This window comes from Anser cygnoides, chromosome 9 (genome assembly GCF_040182565.1).
Source record: "Anser cygnoides isolate HZ-2024a breed goose chromosome 9, Taihu_goose_T2T_genome, whole genome shotgun sequence".
In the NCBI taxonomy this organism is placed as follows: domain Eukaryota; kingdom Metazoa; phylum Chordata; class Aves; order Anseriformes; family Anatidae; genus Anser; species Anser cygnoides.
Window position 1 is genome coordinate 4,621,900 of NC_089881.1, and position 24,749 is coordinate 4,646,648.

A 24,749-nucleotide genomic window follows, 5' to 3' on the forward strand; every position below is an offset into this window, starting at 1 on the left:
ATCAGGTGGCATTTGTTTGACTTGAGATGGTCATCAATTTATGCCACAAGTCGGGAGTACACTTCACGTGGTTTGAATGAATTTCCCTTTGGTTAGGCTTAAATTAATTAGGGACAGTATTAAGTTGTAGAAGCATATCAGTAAACAGCTCCAGTATTTCAATATATTATTTCTTCATATGTACTACTGAACGTTCAGTCCACAGCTCTACCAGTGGAACAGAACATGTGAGCATGAAGTGCAGAGGCATAGTTTAGGAAGTGCTTGGGTATTCTACAGGTTTTCTGTTTCATTATAGATGTACTGAAGTTGGACCGAATGAAAAGGGACGATTTATTCTGTCTTCACTGAGAAAACTGGAGATAGCTGAAAGAATTTGATTCCATTACTTTATTTGCTTTTGAATCCAGCCTGAAGTTCACACTACTGGGTCAAATGCAAAGGGTTGTTTGGTTTGTGTTTGTGTTTTTTTTGTTGTTGTTGTTTTTAACACATTCATGAGCTCCACAGAGTGCCCATTGAGTGGCATATTTGGCAGCTATAAGATCATTCTTGTCCAGGAAAGCTCTATTTTATCCTAGTTTATTTTAAAAGCATCCTGCCAAGGGAGTGTGTAGCAAGAAGATCATTCACTTATCCTGATATTAAAAACGTATTTGCAGATGCCATTTGAAACTTGTATACAAAGCTATTTCTTCTGCTGCCATTTCTGTAGTTAGCATTTTCTCCTCCTCTGTGTATGTCTGTGTCCTCAGAAAGCTGAAGATCGACCAGAACATGTTTTCCCAGTAGGGCTGGAGTCAAGAGCAGAAACCTTGCTTCAGGTCAGTGCCCTGCTGTGATGTGGGGAGGTCAGATCAGCAGCCGGGGGGCTCTGATGGTGCCCCAGTGAACTTCACCACCCTGGCTCCTGGGCCTGAGCTGGGGCTGTTGCTGCTGCCCCATCTCTTCTTCCCGGCTGTCTGCAGCTGGAGCATCTGGGCGTACTCGTGTTGGCTGTGACAGCTAGCTTTTAGCTGACTTCACTCCAACTTTCATTGAGGTCAGAGCTGATTTCAAGACTGATCAACTTTCCTTGAATTCAGGATATAGCAAAGTCCTCTCATATATATAAGCTCTTCTGTTCCCTTTAGAGGGAGTTAAACGTGGCCTTGAATATTGACCATGTTTAAATTTTATTTCGCATTTATTTTGGATAATTGATGATTCCAGTACTCTAGTCTATCATATGCTGCACTCCCTTTCTTGTTTCTGCCAGCTCACTTAAAAGTGTCAAGTTATACCAGGAAAGGGTTAACAAAGATGCATCACTGTATTCTAGGGATGGATGAACTTTTCTCTCACTTCATTTAGGATGCAGTAAATAATTCATTTTGCTGAGAGAATTAGTATGTGCTTCGTCTAGATTTGGTTAAAGACCCAGCTGAGGGCAGAAATTTTAAGAACCCCAACGTAAACAATAATTAAGCATTTTGGTTATTCACATATCAGGGTCTTTCCAGGACTCCAGCTTGCAGCAGACAGGAATCCAGGTGTTAGAATTTGCATTCTAAAAATTTAAGAATGGCCAATGCCTCTCAAGCTTACCTAACTTCTGGAAGTGTACAGCACTTTTAAATTGTGATCCTTAAATTATCAACAATAAATTTCAGTGAGATATATGTTGCTAATATTGGGAGTCTATCTGTTCAGATAATGTGAGTGTTCAAACACAGAATGCATAGTCAATTTAGTCATCGGGTTTTGAAAATGTAAGTTGTACTGCACATAAATAATTTGTAATACTACTGTTTTTAATGCTTTGTACTTTTACCTCTAGGGGTTGTTAATCATACCATTGGGTCCAAAAAAAAAAAAATAGGTTGGCATAAAGGAGTCATCTTTTCTGTCTGAAATGTATTTCAGTTTACCACTATACTGCATTTTTAACTCTAAATTGAATTCGTTAAAAAGGGGAGAGTGCACTGGATAGACACCTTTCCTTAAATGTCCAATTATATTCATAGCTGGAGCTGTAGTGATTACTCCCTGACCTTTAATAGAGAAGTTGCTCTCCCAATAATTATAATTGCTTATTAAACTAACCTAATAGTGCAGTACCAGCCCATAAAGAGCTGTTTAAACTAGAGATTCAGGTAGCTCTTTCTAATTCTAGGCACCTTTTTTTGGTAAGGCTAATTGAATCATAGCCATTATTCCACTGTCCTCTGAAAAGCAGCATTCTTGCTTTGCCATTCACACTAAATCTTGCTAAACAATTGTGCAGCAGCATGTATAGCTAGGCTGCATTTTTACTAATTTGCGACAAATGCCACTAAACCTAAGTGCTGAAATCAATTCACAAATAGCAGAAAACACTTTAAAATGTTATATTTAAATTTAGGAGTAATACATACTCTGTCATCCAGTTGCCTGAATGTGGAATCCTGCTTATTCAGGGGGAAGGGAGTTCAGATCATGTGGAAGAACTAAGCAGTTCAGTGGCTAGATACTGCTACACTGGAATAAAATAAAATAAATAAAAATAAAAATAAAAATAAAATAAAATAAAATAAAATAAAATAAAATAAAATAAAATAAAATAAATAAGGAAAGTGTGATGCTAGAGAGAAATGCAAACTAATTTTAAACTTTGAAACTTTAGAGCAAAGTACTTCCTACTTTTTAGTTAAACAACAGTCATAACGACTGTGTAGAGCTGTCCTAAGTGATGAGTTTCCTGTTTGCTGATTAAACTAGGAACAAAAAGTTGATTAAATAACTTTAAAGAAAAATTGGGAAGGGTGAAGTTTGAATGAATTTGGTAGTGTCCATGTTTTTTATGTATAAAGTTTTCTTCTGAAATTAACACTTTCCCAGTTTTATTTCCAAAATATTCTTAGGCCTTCCTCCCCTTACTTAAAAAAAAAAAAAAATCAACAAAATCAAATTTCCAGACATTTTGGCTGACCTCAATCTGCATATTTCAGCAAATTAAATGTTTTCTTAAAGAATTTCCAACAACTCAAAGTGCAAGGTGGAGCACTGATTCTCCTCTTGTAAGCTGAATGGAAGCTTACAGCCATGCTTGTACTAAACTGAAAATTAAGAGTAAGTTCATATAAAGCTGAGAGCCTGCTCTGTGTTAAATGATGGGTAAACTTGTAAACTTGGGTAAGTTATTTACCAGTTCCAAGTTTTTCAGCTGGCATGCTCTACAAAGCCCTTGCTTCTGTGTATGACCACTTCACATACCTGAAAAATAAGGGGAAAACATATGATTAGAATCTGGTGTTGCCCCCAGGGAATGGTGAAATGAGCATCCTGTTTGAGGGAGGATGTGGTTTGAAGGTGGCAAAGAGGAACTGGAAATTTGCCAGTGTGAATACCAGTATGGCATTCAAGCTAACTCCATCAACTTCCCAGCCAACTGAAAGTAACACATGCTGCATGCTAATAAACATCATATGGCTCTTCAGTCTCTGGTGGGGAGGGCCAAAGCTGCAATTTTCTAGACAGACCGAGTACTGCTCTGGAATGCAAGATGATTTAATTCACAAGATTAATTGTAAAGGCAGTATATGAATCAACTAAATTATTTTTCAGAATCACTTCAAGTAGTCATCAGCAATTTCAGAAAGTAAAAGCTTTTTTTTTTTTTGGTGTTGGTGAGGGGGAACGTGTGGCTAATAAGGTGGCGTCAAGAGAAAATTCAGGCTAATGGGAAACTCAACAGAAACTCAAATGTGAAATGTCTAGGTACGTCTTCCATGGTATCTTCAGGCGCTGAAACAATGTAGTACTGAAATGAAGGAAGACATTTAAAAAAACTTGTCAGTAAGACACTCTATGAAGGTTTATTTGGTAGGTTTATTTTGTCATTTGTTATTTCAATGCTCAGCGGCTACCAGCCAACATAAAGTTCCTTAAATAAGGTTATATTTATGTAGTTTTACTGCGCTATCGTGTTTGTCAGCTTCACTTGGTGATGTCAGAGAGGAGGCAGAGAAGGAGACCCACAGCTGGAGGCTGCAGCTTTTGGTGCTCTGTTTATCAATAAATCTTTTGATCATAATGGTCTCATTAGAATGTGTTGTCTAGTATAAATATTAGCTAGGGAGTTAGAAAGGAGTTAGAAAGCTCTTAAATGTTTGCCAGAAGCGTTAACAAAAATGGTAGGACCTAATTACAGTTGAAAAGGTACAAAACAAGTATTCAGTATGTAGTCACAAATCTTCATTACCAATCTCTTTCATGACCACTTGGGTTTTTGTTTGTTTGTTTTTTAGCTTTCATAACTCCAGTTCTGTATAGTCTGTAACAATCAGTCAATGTATAGGAAGTTAAAGAAGGATCTTATTGTTGGAGGGAATATGTCAACATGGATTACAAATGACAGATACAAAAAATGAGGAGAGAACAATAGGGAATGTTATCAGTCCTTCTGTAAGACTACATCTGATAGCTCTGAATCAGAGAAGAAAAACCTGGACTGGATTCTTAGGCACCCTAAATTGAATTTTCTAGATTAGCATAAACAAAAGAGATTTATAGTAGCTGAGATCTTGTCCCACAGGATTGAAATTTCACAGTATATTTTACAGCATGTCAGAAAACCCCCATTCTTTATTCTGAGAGAAAGTTCTGCTGGTTATTCCTGCAGAGAACTAAAGCAGTCCTGATCTTAGAGAAGCTTTACTACTTTCTAAAAAGAAGAGTGTACAGTTGACTGTCTGTTATGGGCACACATTTAGGATGCACTGTGGTTATCTAGCATCCAACAATGGTCCACAGGTATGGAAGTAATTGGCTTTAGCAGAATTTAGGTAAAAGGAATATATATGCTTTAGTTTCATGAGGAAAATGGGAATTCCACATGAAAATCCATAACATGTACAGCACAGGATGAACACTCAAAATTCAGGAAAGTAGGAAATGAGACAGCATAATAGAAACTGTAGGGTGATATGATCGTAAAGCAAGCTAAGCTCAATACACAGACAGATCATGGCTGCATTAGTCCAGATTCAAGTTTATTTGGGCAAGATACTCAAGAATAAGCCAGTATATATTCTTGAATAAAATAGAAATTCTTTCACATAATAGCTGTTCTTGTACTCAACTTTCTAGACCTTTGGCTTCAAAAATTATCCTGGAAGAGGGAGATTGTATGGAAGCTAAAACTTTATTCTCTTCCAATTTGGAAGGGTTTAGCATTAAAATCTTACAAAACCTTATTTTCCACTGACTCTACTAATGGCAGTAAAACGATTCTAGCAGCCCCTGCAGAGTCGAACTGTTCCAGCACATATGCCGTATGTTTTTCTAGTAACTTTAATGCACCGAGGCATGTCAGTGCAGATAGAAAACTCAGCTCTTTGAAATAAGCCCATTTAGGTCAATGTGTCAGAGAAATTAAATGATTTTAGGTTGTAATTTTTTTTTTTTTTGGTGAAGAACTGGTAGATACGAGAAAACTTCCAGTCGTCAGAGTTGAGTAGTGTGTTTATTTGAATCTAAGGCTCTACTGTCATGGAAATAAACTTTTTTTTTTTTTTGGTTTATTTAAAAACAAAACAAAAATATGAATGCTGAAAACTATTTTAATTCCACCGTTTGGTTGAGAATATAAACACAGCTGTGAAGAAATTCAGAGTGATGGTTCCCACAGCAACTGTAGTTCCACCACGGAACACACAACAATGTTCTTATATTCTCTTTTGAAAATGAAAGTCTACCACTGTCTGTAAAAATCCGAGCAATTACGCACGCCCAGGGAAAGTTATATATTTTTGAAGAAAAAACATTGAATTTCGAGCTTTAAGAATTTTTCATTTCTCATCTATAATTTTCCATTAAGATAGGGTTTTGTACCACTATTTCTACAGAAGATGACAACACTTTCTTCTACAGGCACTTATTTTTGTAGTATTTCAAATGTGAAGATCAAAGTGATTAATGGATTCCATTTCATTTCAGAAGTACTAAAGAGAACACTTCCTTAGTATGACTTCTGTAATCAGGTTTAATTAAAACAATTTTTTGTACTGCATAAAATGAGATTCAGATATTTATTTGAATGTAACTATAGTCATTTAATTAAATCATTAGCAATCACTGAGATGACATTATTAGTTCTAGCTCACTTAACATGTATTTTAGCTTGAGGCAAAGCCATGGGCTAAATCCAAGACAGGCAACTGATTTTTTTTTCCTTTCTCATTAACATAAAATCTTGCAAATGTGGTGTATTACTATTGTAATCTGAAGTACAGCAAGCTCTAGCCAGTTATACCTAAGACTGGAATCCAGTGTGCTGCATAACAGTTTCTTGGAAAAGAGAACTTTTGCCATACAGTTTGTAGTTTAAGTAGACAATGCCAATGAAGAGCATGAAGGAAAAGAGGCAGATGCTGCTCCCAAACCTGCTACGGCCACAGCGTATCTTCAGATGACCAGCTTTGAGGCAGTAGCCAATATACTCTCCACCAACTCCACAGCAGTTGTGAACCGCCCCTCTTGACTGCACATTATCACCATTTCTTGTTTCTCTGCTTATATTTTGCTTAACTCAAAGGTTTGTCATCACTATTGATGTGAAAAGTTGGAGTGAGCATCTGTCAGTGTAGATGTGTTGCTTTGTCAGCTTCCTTTTATTCTACCTTTGTGCAATGCCAGTTTTCTCCAGATGCTACTGACATTTCCCTTGTTATTTTTGCTGCAATAGGACTTAAAAATCTGGAGGTGAATTGGGCGCAAGTAGTACTTTTGATGAGGAGAAGAGAAAAGAAGAGAAGACTCTCTTGGCCAGTGATGCTCCAGAGGTAGGGCTTATCCTGGGCTCCTGCAGAGCTCTCCGGGGGCACGTGGCATGCCGGGTGCTGTTCCGAGTGCTCCTGCTGTGGCTCAAAGCCCCCACCTTGAAACCAGAACCAAACAAAGGGTTGTTTGGCTATAGAAGAGTTCCAACAGATGCAATTTCTGTATTGCCACAGTTCAACCCTAATTAGTGTTTTAAAACACGCTCTCTTTGAGGTGGGAGAGCAGGCAAAGATGTTTGAGATGGGGGTGGGAGCCAGAAGCCAAATTGCAAAGTATTAGTGTGTTAGTGTGGGAATGATAATAAGAGGGTTCTCCTAAAAGCTGGAAGGACCCGTAGGGAGAACTGGGATACTTGGCTGTGGAGATCTTAGGCAGGAGTGTAATATGCTGGCGGTTTATTCCAATTCTCTCATTTGCAATTTATGAATAGATGAAAAGAGCAACTAAAAACAAAATACAAGTGCAATTGCCTTTTTCAGTCTTCATTAGCATTCTCCTGTTGAACAGATGGGGCTTCACTGGGTATTCTTATGTTAGGTTTTGTTTTGTTCTGGGCAATATTATGTTATTTTAATTATTTAATAGACTTAAATTTATCAACAGAACATCTGAATTGTCACGAACGGAAAGGAAGTTTTTTATTTTTCTCTTTAGAGCAAGGAGAAATACATCTTTCGCCTCAACTCACCAGGATTTTACCTAGCTTTGATTTTTCTTATCAACCTGAAGTCAAGGCCACGTGCAGAAAAAGATTCACTGTGGATTACAGACCACATCTAATTTGAGACTATCTTCCCTGTTAAGTTTCATTACCAGTTTAAAATTTATCTCATATTTTCTAAAATGGTTGCTGAGATTTACAGATATAAAACATGTCTGCAAACTGCACCAGCTTTACTGTGTTCAGGTGTGTGTGCAGCTGTTCTTTTATTTTGCTGTTTTATTGGTCTGTTGGCAGCATAAAACCTCAAAGATTGAGATAGATCAGCAGTAAATTAACTCTTTTTTTTCTTGTTGTCTTTTTTTCTGTTCAGTCTGCTTGCAGTTATTTGCCTTCACATGGTGTGCTGTGGCTGGGTGGAAAGTTGTTGTTGTCATAACAGCTGCAGAACTAAGTAACTTTTAAATAAATATTAATTATTGGAAAAAAAAATCTGGAAAACCAAGACTGTATTTGTCAAATTTAGCTAATGTTTTCTTTAAGAAAAGGACGTGGGAATTCTGAGCTTTTAGACACCCTTCTCCTGACATTTCATTCCGAAGCTGACAAAACATTTGATTTTAACATTTGAGATGTAATTTGAAATGTGATTTAAGTAATATCAGCAGGTTAATGAGGCTTTAAATTTAAAAGGAAAACATAATTTTGAGTCAAATTAACTGTTTTAACTCTTCATTTTATTGTGAACGTCTAAAATGCTTAATGTTGAATCAGGCTTTTTTCAGACTTTTTTTTTTCAGCTATCAAACCAAAAAGTCATTCTCTCATAGAGCAGGTATATGCGATATCCATAGAAGACAGGAGACAGACTGGGGGAGGACAGACTGAGAAAGAGGCAGAAAGAAAAATGTGTTTTCCTTCCTCATTTTTCGTGTTAGGCTTGACCTTTGCACTTGCTGCAGCCTTGTTCTGTGAAACAAATGTTCATCATCATGAGATCTGCTCTGTCAGTCACGCCCAACATTAGCTGTCTTCAAAGAAAAATCCTGGTGTGACAGGCATCGATAATTCAAAATGTGTGGTTAAAAGAAAACAGGCTATTACGAGGTGAGAGGTTTACAAAGCTGCCTGACTGAAACTACCCAAAGCTGGTGAAGATGGTACCTGAGAGGGAGGATTTGGGACAAGGTAATCCTTAGTCAGTGATTTACAAAGAGACGTTTTCTGGTAAACACAAATCTTAGAATTTGGTTAGTCCCTAGAGGGGAGAGAAGTTGGGAAGTGGCTTGGAAAGAAGAAAAAACACTCAAACACTCTTGAGTCCTGCTGGGCTTAGTCAAGGAGTGCAGGCAAAGCTGCCCACTGCTGGGAGGGCGAGACGAAGGAGAGGAGAGGTGGCTGCTGAGATGCAGCCCGTACCTGGCTGGAGGAGGAAGCTGGAGAAACGGCTCCATCTCGGCTCCTTCTCACTGAAGAGCTTTCACATTTTGTTTTTATTTCTTTCCAGTCTAACTGAACATAGCACGAGTTTGGCTGTTTCTGTGATCTCCATCTCCTCTTTTCTTTCCTTCTGCTTCAGGCTTAACTTTGCCGTGTTCTGCCTTCAGCATCCTTTTGCCATATGACTCATTTTTGTTGTCTTCCTCTGTTGCTCACCTTTTTGAAACTAACCCAGCATGGTCCCTTACTGTGCTGCTCTCAGAAGGGAAGTATTTGCTTTTTTAAAATTTATGAGGCTGGAGATGGAGGGAAGTTGAATAACCAGAAAAAAATAAGATACCAAGCTGGTAGTTGAAAACAAAAGGGTGAAAGTAACAGACAGATCTTTAAATCAAGGAAAGACTTGGCTGAAATGAATTATGTCATCTTACCAATATTTATTAAAATGAGACTAAGAATAGATACATGGGACCAAAACAAAATTCCACCCAGGCCAGACGGCAGCTCAGGAGCTTCATGAGGCCAAAATGTTTTTTTGTCTTCTGTAACCATGTGAGTTTTTATGCTACGATCTTTCCCACCTCTCCTTAGATCCATGCTGTCATTTAGCATCCATAGCATCCATTTCCCTTTGAACCAAATCGGGATCCTCATGCTTCTCTTTTGCCCCTCTTCTGTGCTCCACTCTTGATCTCTACACCATTTAAGAGCCTGTTTCCCTGCCAGGTGGTGGGGTGCTGACTTCAGTGGGAATTTGAGAAGCAGTTGGAAAGCTCCGTAATTCAAAAGAAATTGTAATGAAAGCATAAATTGAGAGGTTTGTAATTTCTTCTCTGCCATTGTGCTCTGTTCTAAGATGTTTACAAAAAGAAAAAAAGAAAAAAAAAACCTGCTCTTTCAAAAGCTTTCTGTAAAGAATCTTTGAGAAAAGTGGTATCGTCTCTGTGCAATTGACTGAAACAGTCAGTGTCCCAGGCACTTGACAGGGTACTGTCTCTGGGAGATGGTTGTTTATAACTCTCAGTGTAAAATGAATAGTATCGTAGTATCAACAAGCTATCAAAAGAGGTTACCATAAGCAAAACAAATGTCGGGTCTTGTACAGCAATTAGCAAGAGGAAACATGATGCTTTCTCCTTTACACTGTACCAACAGGTGTAGTAATTCTGCTGTTTCTAGAGAAATGTATTTCTCCATACATTTATTTTTATAGAGCTTTTTGACTGAGTATACAGCACTGTCTGACCTGTTAATTGTTACTTATTTTGCTTCTCTGTAGAGGTTGTCATTGCAGTGCAGACCCCGCTGCGAGAAGCTTTGTACCAGTACACCGGGAAAAGCTGTCTGTGCCTGAAAAGACTGCAGTGTCTTCCTTCAGTTTGTTTTGCTTAGAGGCATCTCTGATTTATTTCAGTGTTCCAACACCTAAAATGTGTAATGCAATATTTAAATCCTTGTTCTGCTTCTCTTCAACCTCGGTTTTAAGCGTGTATGTGTACAGGGGCCATAGGCTCACAAGTGGAAAAAACAACAGAGGATCCAAGATACCCTTTGGCCATCTGAGGGCAGGTCTGTGGGATCTGTGAGCTGCCTGGTACTTAAGGGAGAGCCCCGTGCTCCCAGGGGAGCTAAGCACGCAGTGCTGGTCACACTGATGCTGCCTGGGGTTAGGTGCTGGGTAAAGCAGCAGCCGTCTGCCTTTTGGAAGCTGGCAATAGTCTCCTGTAGTACCTTCTGGTTCTGTGTGCTGTGGTGGTGCACAAAGGTGGCTATAAATGTGGGGAGTAAAGCTTAACGTGTTGCCAACATTTTTCTTCTTTCTGTACAAGCAGAGCAAATCCATTCACAGAGTGTGGAGGCAAAGGGATGAGATACTGAGGTTTTGCTGGGAAACTTGAAGTCCTGCTTTAGGAACCTGCTTGGTACATAAGGCAAAGCATTTCTGTGTCCGAGGCTGTACTTTTGCAGTTTTGAAAGTAACTACAGTGATACTGACGTGCACAGTGAAGCCCTTGGCGCATTGCAACAGTCAAGGTCCTAAGCTAGGGGTTGCTATTGTTGGGAGCAAGACCCTAGAGTAAATACTAGAGAACTGCTATCACCCCAAGTGATTTCTGAAGCCAGAACCAGTGACCTGCATTTTACCCTTACTGTTTATCCACTATTTTCACTTGCATTTTCCTGTCTGGTATTTTAATGGCAAATGTCTTGTTTCACATATCTGGAGCCTCCCTTGTGACCTGCGCTGTTCTTGATCTGACTCCCCAGTTCCATTTCCTTGCCTGCCAGCATGTGGTGTTTCTTCTTGACCTACAGCTGGGTCTCTCTCCCAAGAGAAGAAACCCCAGGCCAGCACAGGTCCCCAGACTTCAGAGGCCACATTCCTTGTTACTTTACTGTAATGTATTTATTAACCGTGAGTGAGCTCATGTTTCTCAGAGGTCTTTGTGGGTACCAGGGAGACTGAAGAATTACCCCCTGCCTCTGTTGGCCACAAATATGTTTCCAGTATGAAGCTATGGGAGAGTTGTTTTAATTCTGGATGGAAGGTCTTTTCTGCTGAAAATCTGGCATTGGCTGCCAACAAGTAAGAGAAAAATTAGGAATTCCCAGACTGTTCCTACCATATTACAAATCTGGCTTCTCCAACTATAGTCTTGGCATTCTTCCTCACCATAAAAAGTGTGTGAACATCTTGTCATACTCACTAAACTAAGACTTTGAGAAACGTACTGGAATATTTGTCGAGGGAAACCATGTAACTTGAAAATATGCACATCTTGAATAAATCATTTATTTTTGAAAGAGATGGAACAAAACTCATCTCTTGGAGTCATTTTATTAATATTGCTATTTTTTGTGCTTCATAATTAAAGGGAGGGAGTGCTTTTTAGCTGTACATTGTATTTAATTTACCCTATTGATTGGAGACAATTTTATTTCTAGTTTAAAATGTGGTCTAGGGAACATTAAAAATGAAACTGTTAATAAGTGTAACATTATTAAGGATCTATTAAAAAGAAAAAAGGGAAGGGGTCAAGCTGATCTTTGTCTTCTTTAAAGCTAGAGAAATAACACAGATACCGCTATGGTAACAAGAAGTGAGTGCTTTACCCCAGTAAGTTTATACTGATCCTTTTCTTCCTTTACTTTGTTTGTGGTTGTTGAAGTTCAAGAATGCAAAGATTACAGATGAGGGCCTTACAGGCAGACTAATAAGAAAATTAAGTTCTCTTTGGTTTAAAATAAAGAAAAAGCAAATTGAGTTTTTAAAGTGTTGTCATAATTTTGCATGGGAGTGAAACAGACTACTCCAACATGTTTTTTGAAAAGAACTTCCCCACATTGGCTTTCCTGTTTCTCGCACTTCCTTTGGCTCAGCAAATATTTAATTATCTACCTGAAATGAAACAGTTCCAGCAGGAGAGACAGACTCTATGAAGTCTACTTAATATTATAGCTTCCTTTTACAAAAACACATTGCAGTTACTATTCTGGTATCAAAACGAGCTTGGCCATGACTCACAAGGATCTGGCATTTCCCCCTACAGTGCCTGTTATCCAGACCCTGTACCTGCTGCCTTTTGCCAGCTACAATCCCCTTGCAGAAGAGAGCAGCTTTTACTCCTGTTTCTGTACAGAAATGGGCCATTTAATCTGCCCTTGAACTTAATCATGTTGTGCTGCTAAGTGCCATGTCACAGATACAAGAGCCTTTACCTGGTGAGGGAAATTGTGTGAGTTCATGTTCAGGACATGGTCAAAACAGAGAGGGGTCTGAATCTTCCTTTCCCCTGTGGATGCTCTCTCCACCAGGCTACTATTTAGAAGGAAGAGCTGGCATTTTAAAAACAAAAAAGTTCCATCAGAAATTCCGTATTAGTTCTCATAGCAGTTAGCATAGAAGGCCTAATGAAAATATTTTCTGGGTTTAAAAGAGAATAACTAGACGTTTCCCTGAATATTCATTTGCTTGGTATGTTATTTGCATGGGTGCTTTCAAATTTTTATTTGTGCTTTCAAATCAACCACTGATCTAAGCCTCTTTGGACCTTTTTGCTATAGAAACTCTTGATCTTCCCAGGGACACATTTAGTTGTTGTTTTACATTCTCTGCTCTGTCTGAGGCCCTTTCCAGCTCCCATTATGCACAACTGAAATAACCCCAAATACCATTTCTACAATCTAAGCGTTGCTGCCTTATTTAGTGGCTTTATTTGTCATGTTCCCCATGTTGCCTCAGTCTTTAATAGCTCCAGGGTGTCTTAGTAGGCTCTTGGCCAGCATTGTCCTCTGCAAGAAGCATTACTGATGTAGGAAACAGGTTTTAACTTAGGACTCTTAACTTCTCCACTCAAGAATCAAGCTTGAGTGGTTTATGTTAGGCTGGGCAAATATTCCACAAATCTTTCCCTCTTATTGCTCCATAAGACAGTCTATGTTCAGCCCCAGGACATCCAGGAAGAAAATGCACCAGCCCTGGCTGTTTTGATGGCTTTCCACAAAACTCACTTCATTTTATCTATGTATTTCATTTACTGTGACAATAGCCTAAACGAGCCAGCTGCAGATAATGAGTCTAGCTAACTGGTACGTCTGCCTTCTATGCTACAATATAAACATGCCCTAATATTGTCACATAGTCATTAGCAATAGACGCCCCGTATCTGACAGCTGCTCCCTCGACTTGTCGGAAGAAGGGACATCAACCATCACCTGTGCCTCGGTTCCTATAGCACATTGTGGTCCCACGCTTTGTCAGAAATAGGCAATACTGGTAGTGGACAGGTATAAATCACCCGCCTTGTGTTTTCCATGTTTGTCTTACTTTCAGGCAGGTGTCTGTGCTGTAATGCTGCTGTACAAACTCTTGTACAGCGCAGCTGCTCCAGAGAGCATTTGTTTGTTGTGGCAGGGGATGTGCCAAGGTCACTGTAAGAAGACGCTGGCCAGAAGCTCCATATTTTGAGAGCAGAGAAGAATGAGCCACTCAGTCTTGAGCTTCTTCTTTGCACCTAGAATTTCATCTGCCCATTGGATTTATTGCTAGCATGGCAGCACAGAAATGGTGACTTCAGAGGAGAACTTGATGCAGGAAATTGTGAAAAAGGAAGATGGTGTTATCAGCACCAGAATGCTTGTGTTTATTTTTTAGGTAGCCTGTTGCTTGGCTTAATCTGGAAAGACCGGTAAAACTGTTATCACCTGAAATTCCTCTGTATGGAGAAGTGTCTGCCTTGGACCAGTTGCATAGGATCCTTTCTTGCAATGGTATTGCTTTCACTTTGCAAGAAATCTGTGCTGCCCAATGAAGCATTATACTTTGGGAAAGGAGTAACCTAAGGTGCCTTTAGGTGAAGGGTAACATTCTTCTCGGCACTGAGTATTCGTGTTCTAGAATACAAATGAAGGTTTACAGCTGGTCATTCAGCAAAGCTTATTAGAGTGAGCTTCATTAGCTCTTTTGTATGATTTTGCTAAAGGCTAAGCAGCATTCTTTATGTCTTTGTTACTTCTTGCACATGCTTGTATGCAGTCTAAATATAGGAACCTATAGAGATGCAATTGGTTACAGAAGACACAGCTGTGGAGTTATTATTTACAATCACATTAGAGAAGAAGAACAATTGAAGGGAACAGAGACCCCACTAATAACTGCTGGGAGCTTTGATTGAAAAACTGTTTCTTTTTTCTTATATCCAAATGTATCATCACGAGAAAAACAATTCCATATGTTGGCTGTGTTACTGGAGTACGAGATTGTTGTTTTTTCGTTGCCAAAATTTACTTTTATCCACGTTGTTCACCATTTTATAAGATTACTGTCTCAGATTAGTCTATTGCTTTCATTTTTTCTTGTTTTCTTTCCCTTGTGAATTGCTACATTCCACTGTGGCACCCAAAGAAGAAAAGAAAGGAACCCAACATCCCCCTCCCTTAATCCAAACCAAACCGCAGAGCTGGTACCAGAGAAATGAAAGCAAACATCACCTTTCCAAACCAGTGATGTCATTCCAACAAGTTGGTGGCTGGGGAAGAGGCTCAAAGACTAACTCTGGTGTCCTTTATCTCTTCCCTAGAAACAACAAGCTCTGGGTGCGTGTTTATTCTGAGCCCACATTCTCATTGTTCTAGTCTGTTCGGCAGAATTCTTCCAGATGCCTGTGCATCGCCATGTTGACTTCATGCACATTTTGTCACAGCATTATCCTGAGGTGTTCGTGTCCTTTAACACCCGCGTTTCTGGTTGTATTTAACACTCTGCTGCAACCTACTGATGCTCAGAGGAACTACATCCTAGGCAATCTCCTATCCAGCTTCTTCCCTCCCCAGCCCCACCCAAGCATAAGGTTTAAAAGACTCTGAACAGTCCTTTTTCAGCAGTCATTGCTTGGAGGGGAACGCTCTTCTATTTTGATGTTTCTGTATTTGAAAGCTCCCTGTAATGCTCCCTGTAAAACTCAGAGTGAGTTGCAGGCTCTGAAAATGGCTGTCATGTTTGATGAGCGCAGCAAGATGAACAGATTGTAAAGTCATTAACATCATTTTTTTTCCTTCACTGTTATTTTCTTTTAAGATCTTCAGTAAGTCCTCTGAATTATGCAGAACGATTAATAAAATCTGCTTTGATAACAGTTAGTAAGCGGTCAATGTTCAGGCGCAACTTGCTCTGTTAAGCTTCTACTAAGCTACTAAGATAGATAACGTGTAGAAGGCAACATTTCTCTAATAGGAGGCCTCAATACCAAGGTGCTGGGAATGGTACTTGTTCTGTCATGCAATTCCTATGTGCACCTCTTAACAGTCTTTTCAAAAAGACATGGAAATGTAAAACCAGAATTCTCAAAGGCATGTAGCTCCTAAGTCTTATTAATTTTGCTTGAGATTAGGGACCCAATGCTGAGCTGGTCTGAGAGACAGAAAGACAAAAACTGTTATGTCTGTACAGCTGAAATGATCGGTGCTTAAGAGTGTGATCGGTAAATGTTAGGATAAGGTAAGCTGTCTGTGGTCCATAAAAAGACTATCAAAGGTCTATACAAGATACCTGTGCAAAGGTGATAGGTAGATGGGGAAATAGCCAAATACAACTTTTAAAATTACACTGATCTGAGCTGTGGGTCTTTGTCCCATGTCTAACTCTTACATGTTAAATCTGCCATAGCACCATTGAGTAATGCCTTCCTTTGTGTGAAGACCTTTGGAATAACAGAGCCATATCGGGAACTGATTTATATTCCTGCACCTTCTGAATTAGAGAATGAGAACATGTTTCTGTATTTCTTATAACAGACATCAGAATAGAAACAGTGAAAAAGCACTTTAAGGTTTAGCCCGAAAGGAGGATTCAGCAGTCTGCTTCCATACCAAAGAAGACACAGAGGTACTTTGAACACTGACCCCGCTCAAGATATAGCATATAACCTTATTCCTTCCCTGAAGACGGCCTTCAAGTAATTGAAGCCAGCAGCCTGCACCTGTCTGACAAGTTGTATTAAGAAGCTGTATCTCTCTGGTAGTGCGTTCAGTGTGGAAAGCAGTAAGTTGCAAGATGACATGAAGGAGGTGGTTCATGTGCCATGTGCTCCAAGGGGAGACCTCATGTGGCTGTAGCTGCAGAATCGCTGTGGGTCTGGAGGGCAGCCAAAGGGTGGCAGGATGTGCTTGAAATGTCCTGCTGCCCTGGCATGCCTTGTCCCCTGCTTCCACGCTTGATCCTGAGATGCTCTCTGTTAGTTGTGGTACCAATAATCAAACCAGAATAAGCCGGTTATTTTCCTATTAGGACCTCTAAGTGTCCATTCTACACAGAATAGTCTAGAGGAAAAGCTCCTGAGGAGTGATTATCTGGGAGCAGAAGTTCATTAGGCTGTGGATGGCTTGGGTAAGGACAGCAGGGAGACAGAGGTGTGAAATACTGTATTAGTTCTGGAGCATGGGAACCCCTCCATGATATTCTCTAAAGGGAGGATAATGCTTTTGTTTAACGCTGGCAGTGGAAGATGAATTATCTGGATACTTGGAGGAAATTGTGTGAGGAGATGAGTTAAGAGCTATTAATCAACAAGGACTGCTAAATTGAAACGAATGCAATCCAATGTGCTTCAGACTGTCCTGGGCACCAGAACACTTACACAGATTGGGATCACAAGAAAATAATTTATGCTGGAAAAGTTTCAATCCAGGAGGAAATTATAAGCATGTGTTTTGGGGCAGCTGTAACCTAGAGCATTCTGGAATATGATTCTTACTAATTAATATTGCAAAAGCAAGGACACCAGCAACTGCAGTGCTACCTTTAGTATATTAGCAAATTACTCTTAGTAATAGGAGTCCTCCTAGATAACAGGGGACTTGGAGTCTGATGTTAACAAATTAATTATTGGATCAGAGAGTCCTGCTGTTTAGACAAAATGGCTGAGTAGAAATGGGATAGACAATGTATTATATAGATGGAAAATATACTAGAGGAATGTAAACCATATGGAAAGCATTTTTAAGACTGTGAAGGAGGAAAATCGCTGGATCAAACTTGTGGAATCTGAAGTAAGAAATATGCTCTGTGCAGCATTCAAGTTTTAAAGCTAAAGAGAGCTTAAAACTCATGTTTTATTCTGTTGTTTATTCTTTTCTTCCCTTCTGCACTTCCTTATAAAATAATGGTGCTCCTGGGAATGCCCCGGTCACAACCCAGCACAGAGTAGGGCCTGCCCATGGTTGCAGTGGGCTCTCCCTGCTTCTGAAGGCAGTAGGACTTCTCCTTCCTCCACGGTGGCAGCCCTGTCCCAGATCAGCTTGCCCAACCAGTGTGGTGTGCATATTTTGCTGGCAAAATGATATATTATTTTATCCTCTGAAGAGCTGAGATAGTTTAAGTTTGGGAATCGGTAGGAATATCAGTCTGTGAAAGAAAAGAATACCTGCAAATGGTACTTAGGAGGCAAAGATGCTCTGTAAATGCCAGGCTCCTGGGCAGACTATTTGGTAACAGCTTACACCTTCCTTAAGAATGTGCCACAAATCTGGCACAGGAGATGGATGCATTTTCCTAGACCACTGGCTCTAGATAAATGTTTTAGTGCTTGCAATTCTGAAAAAGCAGTTGTCATACTTCAGACCATTGCTTCTTTCCTCTCATTTCTCTTGCAAAACAGTGTGCAGTGGCTTAAAGTCTCTAGCTGCTTGGGGGGCACCAAGGGGTAACAGGAGATGACACCACTGTGCTCAGTGAAACCCAAGCCTGCGGGCTCGTTCCTAGGTGTGTTTGAACACAGCAGGAGTTTAAAGCTAGTTCCCAAAAAGGGATTTGCTACCGAGCATGCAGCCAGGTGGACGTGAGGTGACTGCAGTTGAAAGCTGTGACCCTGAAAACCCTGACGAGCTGCTGTCTAGTGATGTAACACCACGGACACCCCCGTTTGAGTTGATCGTGCCCCATATGTATAATTGTTCTGTTTCTCAGACAACGCACACTGCATGCTGAAAGGAGCAGGCTCAGTTGTGGTTAAGCTTTTGTTTCAACACACACTTCTTAAGCAAAAGGTGTGCAGGAATTCCTTGCCCTAAAATGTCCTCCTCAAACCACTCTGCCTTTCGGTACTTTGCATTTGGGCTGCTCGTGCAGCAAACAGTAGGTCAGAACAGGTTCCCTGAGAGATTTCAACCCCACAGTTTGTATTCCTTTGGCTACACTGTAAGCAGGAGGAACCCTTCTGTCTCTTGTTGCAGCCATAACAGTGTACAAACATAATTCAGATCTTTGTGGGAATATAGAAAGGGAACACACAAAGGGAACACAACAGAAGAGTGAGCGTATCCTTGTATTTTGGCAGTCTGCAAGAATGCTGAAGTATTTTGTGTTAAGTGGTACAGCTGTGGATTTAACTACGTTTTTGATCTGGTCTGAAGTGATTCACTGGAAGCTGCAATAAAAATCCTTGCCAAGGCTGGAAGCCCAGACCAAATTTCCTGCCTTCACGTCTTCCCTTCATACCTGAAACTATTGTGTTCTGACACTGACCATTCGGAAAATAATTTCCTGCCCATTTTTCATATCAATCCATGTTAAGAAGAGATGCCCCATTGAAGAACAAGCTTTTGACCTTACTGGTGTTAATTTCTGACTAACTTACTGATGTTTGTTACATGTGTATGCACGCAGCTTTTGTGTTTCTTTAGCTTCAAAACTTTCTTAAAGTTTAAAAATAATATGTCAGATGAAAAGCTGAGAAAGCAGGTTATTGGATCCATAGGAAGGGCAACCAGTTTAAGTACTATTTTAACCAATATGGAGGGTTAAATATTGACTAAAACTAGTCAGTTGTAGTTGTAAGTAAGCATAGATGGCGAGGAAGTGGGCCGCTGTGACTAATACATGGTGTCCAATATCCAACTAGATATGGAAGAGGTCACGTTGGCATCAGCCAGATGATATCAACAGGGCTGATGTACCCGAGGATGTGCTGAGTTTAATGTGACATAAAGAATCACAGAACGTTCAAAATTGTAATCAGCCTGACTTTTTCTCTCATTGAATGAAAACAGTGATGTAAATTTTTTAATTCTACAATATATCTATTTGCAAAGCTTTCAGTGGGAGGAGCTCTTAAGCTTCTGTGTATATCCTGTGTATTGTACATTACTTTGTTCTCCAATCCTCGCACATTGATGCACAACTCTTGAATGTTACTGTCCCGTGTGTACATAAAGGCAATGTCTGTAGAAGGGTATACATTTTAGGCTCTGACTTAAAGTCTTTGATCTTCCCAAACTGATATATGGAAATAGCTAAATGCTGCATACTGTAACATGTGTATTAGCACTGGTATCTGCTGTGCCTCTGCAAACTGGATGTAGTTCTCCTCTGGGAGGACAACTGCACAGGTGTGTAAATCAGATGGGGGAAAAACTTTGTCAAACAGACCACATTCTCATGGTGGTACAGAATGGGATTTCACCCATGTATTCAAGCATGCAAGAGTTTTGTGTTTTATATCTTTCCATCATAATTCATAATTCTCCATTGTTAATAGAAGTTGGCTCACTCCCAGCTTTTTGTTATCCTATTGCTGTCATCTCTCAACAGAACTCATTTTTTATTAGAGGAATCTTCAACCAGCATATTAAATTCCTCTGGTTTCCAGACATAGAAATCCAGTGTCTCTGCCCTCCGGAGCCCCTGATAACTAGAAGCGTTGATATGATCTGTGCTTTGGCTCTCACACAGCTGGGCTGTACTAGACTCCTTTCAGCCTTTCAGTGCCATTCCCACTGTTGGGCAAGCAGCTAGCTACATTGCTAGCTACAAGCTGCCTGGAAGAAAGGGTGTGCAGTGGTCTCAGTAGGAGACATGCTCAGTTTTCACTGTAAAATAGATAAACTTTGACCTTAACAAGAACATAACAAACTTGTATGGTATGCTCCTTGATGCTATTCCTTAAAACAGTTCTACAAGAATTGTTTTGTCTGGTGCTGTATCTCTTTCATTAGCCACTTTGGATAGGTACATCACTGATTAGATGTTTCTGACCAATTTTACTTCTTTGAACCTGTGCCTAACTCTTTCCCCTCCAGGCCTCTGCTTCCACTCTGAACCTTTACCCTGCACTGTGGTGGGAAGGATGTGGATCTGGTCGGGTTTGACTGTTACTTGAAATTCTTCACCATTTCCTAATGGTGATTTATTGAAGTGTTTACCAAAAGCTACTGTGAGCCCCCACCAAATGAGACATACAAGGCAGAGCGCAAAAATCTCACTTACTATAGGCTTTAATACCATTTAGTCTTGGAGTACCTAGTAGGTATGTTTCAGATTTTCGGTCTACTGGCCTCATGCTGTTGTCCATACAACAGTGCCCCTATACTGACAGTGAACCAGAGGAGGAGAGGCATATATGTTGTGGTGTTTTTTAGCATCTTGTTTCTTCTCCTGATGTACTGCATAGCCTAGATTGTATAAGTGAGTATAGATATGTCAAATAGTATTTGCATTCAGACAATGAAATTTGCTTCTTTGACAGGCTTACCGGCCTCCCTGAGTAGGGTCGTGCTATGTCTGATGAGAGTCATACTCATAACACGTTCCCACATGACATTCTCATAAACAAAGGCAGCACCGTCTCGATGAGATCATCTTTAGCTGAGCCCACAACTGGTTAGAAACTGTCCGAAGACTGGTTTACAAGAAGAGAAGGAAATCTGAAGAGGGCTGTCTTCAGTCTAATTGTAATTAATATTTTCACTAGGTACACAATCTGTTTCACTCCTATGTATTAACATTTGTGGATGACACTGTGCTGTGAATAAGTGCTTTCATACAGAAGATAATATTCAGAAATTTAAGAAATGATCTGAAATTCACCTCTTGAAGGAGAGAAATGGAATAAATAATGCCAAGTGAATTGTATTTTTAGTAGTAATGGATTATTAATATTCTTTCTGTTTTAATCATCTAATTGTAACTTAGCGCTATAGGTGGGAGGCCATTTCTGGGAGCAGAGCTCATCTCCTACCTGTGACTAATCAGCTGGCAAAAAATCAAGTGCCACCACCCCAAGTGAAGTCTGGGTAGGGGTAGAGCTTTGAAGAGGGACGTTATTGTGCGGGCATACAGAGAAGGCAGAGACTGATAATAGCCATGCTTTTGTTTATGGCATGCATTGTGCCTGATTTGCGTGCATCATTCCACTTTTGTGTAAGTGTAACATGATGAGAAACTGGGCTTAGAAGTTTTAAGCTGTTGGGGTCCACGTAAAAATAACATTAGGAATACAGCCAAGGACTCCCTGCATGTTAGACTGGGAATTCAGAGAACTATAATTATTACTGGGCCATTAGTGATAAGTAATTATGTTCTATTCATAAGAGTATTCTTGATATTAGCCTCCAATGCCTTTGCTATTATATCTCAAAGGAGCTATTATGTTTTACAGATCTGCACTGTCTTACAGCTGAGTAAGGAGAAAATGTCTTATATTCCGAAGAAAAGGTGAAGAAGTGGCCTTAAGGAAGGCAAAGCAGCTCAGAAACAGTGCAGCAGTCTGGTTGTGATGGGCCCAGAGGCACAGCCCAAGCCACCTGGGTAGCTTGCCATGGAGGCAGGTGTTGATGCTGGAGAGGGTTGGGGGGCTGGGAGTTTTATACCTGGCTGCCCAGCCCACTGGTCTAGGGGAAATATATACACAGCACATGCCTGTGAGTATGAGCAGTATCAAACCCCAGATAATACACTGGTACAGCCTGTAATACTTATGTTTTCTGATACCTTTAGTGCCCTTTTACTGTTGCATGTTTAACACTGCATCATTTTTCAGCTTTCTGAATGTAGTCGTCTTTTAAGAACTGTTTATGAAAATGGCACCTTCTCAGCATCCAGGTCTGCTTTTTACACTTATGTGAACTCCACCTGCAGATTGCATTTCCAAAGCATTTTCAGTTTCCTAGTCCCATTAACTCTCCAGATGTGAGTAGAAGGGAAGCATCTGATTTCTATTTCCTTGTCTGCAATCTGCCCACAAGTCGTTCCCAGTTGATTGGTGCCATGTCAACTGCTGAGAGAAAAAGGGGGCTGTAGTGGAACCTCCTTTGGACCTGGATGCTGCAGGGATTTTACCTGCTGGGAATATCTGTCACAATTGCTCATAAACATAGTAAGTAAATGTAAAAAAAAAAAACAAGACAGCTTGTTTTCATGGGTGCTGAGTGTAAAAGCTGGACCAAAAGGAGTGAAGGCTGCCTTTTAAACTTACTTTGTTTTCAGCACTTGTGGAAACAAAATAGGGGCTTTACTTTCCACTGCACAGATGGTAAATTAAAAGGTAGTGTATAGACTAAAGGAGTTGGTAATTAATGTAAAACGCTTCTCTAGACTAAAGGAGTTGGTAATTATTGTAAAACACTTCTCTTAAATGGTATGACCGTATCTTTCCCACACCACGTTAATTTAACTTCTATAGAAGTTGAATGAGAATACACGTGTATGTCTCTGGAGAGAGTTTGTCCCTCAAATTAGAAATGTCTTCAACAGTAATTGGAATCATTCTGCTTATGCAGGAGAGAACACCAAAGCCCAATGAAATTAGTGGATTTTGTCCCATTAACTTTAATGAGATTTGATCAGCCTTAATAATGTGATGTGTCATTAGTATCAACTAAAATGAGCAGTTCCCTAAGAGAAGAATCTGATGACAGCTTCAGAGTACTGTTGCAAGATAATTTTTTAACACTCTTCTCTAGTTACGTTAAACATATAGAGTTACCTAAGTGGAGCATTTCTTATTTTATCTTCTTGAATGTCTTTATTTATGAGTACAGAAAAAGGAGTGAGATGTTGGCATCTGCTGCTGTCACGGTCTGTAAGACAGAACTATTTTACACTGACTGACGTTAGCAAAAGTTCATTTTCAGGCTTTTGCTTGGCCTCCTTGCATTGCTTTTTCTGCTAGAAGGTATGCAGCTATCATCTCCGTCTATGCTTCCTTTTTATAAGAAGTTGTTTCTTAGCATTATCAGTATTTTTCATGCTCTGTTACTATATTTGTACTTCTATACATAGATGTTATTGTGGACCCCCAATGATTCAAGAAATCCATCAAAAAGGAGACATTTCGTTCTCCCACTTATATGAGTTAGTGGTCTGAGCTTGACCTCTGACTCTTTTGCTGGATAGATGAAAAGGATTTTTGTTTAAAATACCATCATTCCACCTAATTTATTACGTGTCTAAATTTAAATTAAAAATCAGCATCTGCCTGTAAATAGCAAGTGCTCAAAGACAAATAACTTAAAATATTTATATGATGCAAGCAAATCTGACACAGAGGCAGGATCTAAACTGACAGAAATTAGATTAGACTCCAGATTTTTTACGTACTTTTACGTAAATCAGTTACAATCAACTGCTAGGCAAAGTTTCTGCTTCCACTGCGCACACTCCCTGTGAGCAGTCTGTGTTGGCTGCAGTTGTTTCCATGCAGCAGGTTTTCAGGGGAGAGGTCTGTGCTTGCGGTAATGAAGGCATGCCAGTATTTCAGTGGGGACCTTTTCCCCTCTTTCTCCTGCAAATGTGTCTGTGAGAGCTGTTGAGTTATTTCGTTTTAATCTTTTTGACCTGTTTGTGACTGGGTGTGAGAGAGACAGGGAAGACAATTTGATTTTTTTTCCCATTTTACTCCACAGACTCCCCTGCAAGGGAAGAACAATGCAACAAGCTTTGGTAAAAATAATGAATAAATAAAAAGCTTCTATTAAGTGAATTTCACAAGGCCTGTTTACATTTTTCTTTCTGACAAGTGTTTATGTTGTAGCACTTTGTTCAGTTTGCCTCAGAAGTGGGGGTGGGCCCACCAGTCTTCTAGCTTGGAACACGCAGGGCTCTGGACATTTGTAGAGTGCCAGATTACAGCAATTTGCTCTTCAAAACCCTTCGGAGTGTTTGCCACAAACGAGTCCTCTCAGGCAGGGGTGTTCTTGCAGCATCCCAGTCTGGTGGCAGAGGGGCCGTGGGAGGCACCTGAAGTCCCTCTGCATTGCGGGGCAGATCAAGGGGTGGCTGGGTCTCACCCACAGTGGGTGGTGTTTGTGCACATAGTGAAACCAAAAGCAATTTCAGGTACTTTGTGTGAGAGGCAGAAAGAGAGAACAAAATTTACCCCCAAACCTCATGTTGTGGCCACGTTTCCACTCGGAGGAGTCAGCCTTGGTAGCCAGCAGGCTTGTTGTTGAGGTGGGGACCAGAGAGCAGCACATGAAATGCCGGGGTGCGCGCTGGGGCTCAGCCCGACAGCAGGGCTCGGGCTGGTGCTGTGGCTTCCAGGCGTGTTTCTGCCAACTGTGATGGAGCTGTAGT

At 40.1% G+C, this 24,749-nt stretch overlaps 1 long non-coding RNA gene across 3 annotated transcripts in view; it reads left to right on the forward strand.

Annotated features, from left to right (window-relative positions):
* LOC106036238 (uncharacterized) overlaps positions 1–22,336 on the forward strand; it is a 66,555-nt gene extending 44,219 nt beyond the window's left edge. Inside the window, exons 5-7 of one of the 3 annotated variants that reach the window (XR_001207186.3) lie at positions 6,707–6,803; positions 20,923–21,147; positions 21,835–22,336. This is a non-coding gene — a long non-coding RNA (uncharacterized lncRNA). Of the gene's footprint in view, positions 1–6,706; positions 6,804–7,455; positions 7,895–20,922; positions 21,148–21,834 lie in introns of those variants that run through there. The other 2 variants (XR_001207187.3, XR_001207188.3) reach the window with 2 other exon arrangements.
* The last annotated feature ends 2,413 nt before the right edge of the window (positions 22,337–24,749 follow it).